This window comes from Herpailurus yagouaroundi, unplaced genomic scaffold (assembly GCF_014898765.1).
Source record: "Herpailurus yagouaroundi ecotype Mexico unplaced genomic scaffold, PumYag 29, whole genome shotgun sequence".
In the NCBI taxonomy this organism is placed as follows: Eukaryota; Metazoa; Chordata; class Mammalia; order Carnivora; family Felidae; genus Herpailurus; species Herpailurus yagouaroundi.
Window position 1 is genome coordinate 41,443,365 of NW_024412377.1, and position 2,471 is coordinate 41,445,835.

The window sequence follows — 2,471 nt, forward strand, 5'->3', positions numbered from 1 at the left end:
CCCGCCCCCGCCCCCGCCCCCGCCCCCGCCCCCGCCCCCGCCCCCGCGGTGCCCTCGCCCCGCCCCCTGCATCTTGCCCAACCAGCTGACGCAATTTCTAATTGGTCTGAAGATGGCTCTTCCCTTTCCGGCTTCTGGTTTCAGCTCCCTCCCCTCATCTCTGTGGGCCTAGAAGGGGGTAACAGCGGCAAGGCTACCACCCCTGAGCGACCACGTGATCCCTTGTGGTTCCTCTTGGTAAACAAACCTTCCCTAGATTACTCTTAGGTGCGGGTCCCATCCATTTCTCACTGGGAGCCTAACTCTCACAGGTCTGCCCATGAGCACCTCACTCCCCACGAGGATGACCCCATGATGACTCTCCCCACCCCCATTCTGAGTCTGCCGATCTTGGAGATCAGACAGGAGGGAGGAGGACCTGAGAAGCCCATGATGGCAGGGCCAGGTTTGGCTTTGGGTAAGCCCTGGCGATTTGTGGGAGAAGAGCTGTTGAAATCTCTCTACCAGAATGCAGGCCTACCTCCTCTTTGTCCTCGGTCTGGGGCCCTGCTTGTCAATGCTGCAGCAAATAGGAAAAATGTCACTGACCATACCCTCACGGACGGCCTTCTGGTGCAAGATAGTGAGGCTTCCAAAAACACAGAGGTTTCGTCACCGTAGATCTTTCTAATGCCAGCTGATGTTTTCCATTTATGAAATTCTCTTACTAGAGCTAGCTTTGCCCTGAACGTTTGTGAGCGGGCAGTACTCGGGTAGCTAGCTGTCACTCTTACCAGGAGAGAAGACAGGTGAGGGAAGCAGAGCAAACACCCTCAGTCTGACCCAGCGGGTCGTGAATTTTCCGCACCGGAGGACAGCGTCCTATTTGTATAACACGTTACAGTTGAACGACGGCCTTTCATCTCCAGCGGCTGGCACACGGCTGAGTGATCAATCTCCGTTTCGTAAATGATGCAATGAATGTGTAGCGTCTTTTTCTCCTCTTCAAAATAACCCTAGAAGGTAGGCAGAACAGAGATTCCCAGTCCCACTTCACAGAAAAGGCAACCCGGGTCCAAGGGGGTGGGAGAAGTTTCTGGAGACCGCACAGCTAGCAACTATAACAGCTCAAACCAGAATCTAGGTGTGTCGGGCACCCGAACCGGTCCGCTTACGGAGGACACCGGCCCGTCGTCAGAGAGGGGAAGGGCTTCTGGAAGGCGTAGGGGCTTGGATCACAACCTGCCTGGACAGGCACTGCTGTAGCCCAGTTGGGAGCTGCCACGGGGCGTTGGAGATGGGTAGGCAGAAGTTCAGGCTGCAAAGCAGCTGGGAATTGAGCAAAAGGAGAAAGAGAAAGATCTTCCGGTGCCAAGACTCCAGGGAAACGTTTGTTGACTTTTTGCTTTGTATTGACTATTTCCAACTAGGCGTGGAGCTAACTTTTTGATACAAGGACTCCCCGGGGTGGGTGGGGAGTTCATGACCCCGTTGCCGTGGCTCTCCAAGCAACCGCAAAGCCACAGCAGCTCCAGGCAGATGCCTGGATTACGCGGAAAGCGTGGAGGGAACTACACAGAAAACAGCGAGCACTCCTGGGAAAGCCAAGACAGAACAACAAGAATTTAAAGGGCAAAACAAGAACGGCGAGAGGGGTGGGACCACCGTCGTCAGCGCTGTGCCTTCGGGATGCCAGCGAGGCCTCTCCTGGACTGCTGCCCTGCAAAATTGTTCCCTAGAAAACTGAACTAGGACAGGTCCAGAGGAGCCAGCAGCCTTAGCTCTCAGCCAGATCTCTTAACATGGGTCTCTTGGTGGGATACTCTAAACACGTAGATAGGAACTTACATACACCCCCCTGCTCATAAGCTGTCCTTGTTCCCTATCACCTGCAGAGTGAAGTGTGGGTGCTTCTCCAAGAGCCCACGGGCCCTACTGAATTTTTCTCTCCACCTGCAACAATTTTCTTGAATTGCATTTGTGCAGATTTCTCCCTCCTTGGCTAACTCGGGTTTATCCTGAGGCTTATGCTTCAATGTTTCTTTTTCCAGGGCGCACCCGGCTCCACAGTGGACCCAGCGCTCCTTCTACATGCTTCTACAACATCACCCACCTTTAATAATGGCCACACTGCCAACTGTGTCAGGGGCATGCGTGTGGCATCCTCCATGTATGTCCTGTGGGCAGCAGTGGTCATAGCCCTTAGGAAGGGTCCGTTAAGTATCTGTTCATTAAATAGGAGGGAGAACTAGTTAATGTCTTTGTAAGAACCTTCTCTTTCCCCATGCAAGGAGGGAAGGGGAAATAACCAAGTGGGGAGGAGATTTAAGCAAAGGGATTTTCTGAAGGCTAGAAACCCGATGAAATAAATGACCCTTAGTCTAGGGGTGGTCAAGCAGTGTATTATCTCCTTTGATTATCTCCTCTTCCGGTGCAGCCACAAATGCTTCTGCTGAAAAGAAGGACCACATTGGAAGTATTGGAGAGATTTG

At 53.1% G+C, this 2,471-nt stretch overlaps 1 long non-coding RNA gene across 3 annotated transcripts in view; it reads right to left on the reverse strand.

Annotated features, from left to right (window-relative positions):
* LOC121044769 (uncharacterized) overlaps nt 1–1,270 on the reverse strand; it is a 55,538-nt gene extending 54,268 nt beyond the window's left edge. For all 3 annotated transcript variants that reach the window (XR_005797475.1, XR_005797472.1, XR_005797474.1), the window contains exon 1: nt 521–1,270. This is a non-coding gene — a long non-coding RNA (uncharacterized LOC121044769). The remainder of the gene's footprint in view (nt 1–520) is intronic.
* Between the last annotated feature and the right edge of the window lie 1,201 nt (nt 1,271–2,471).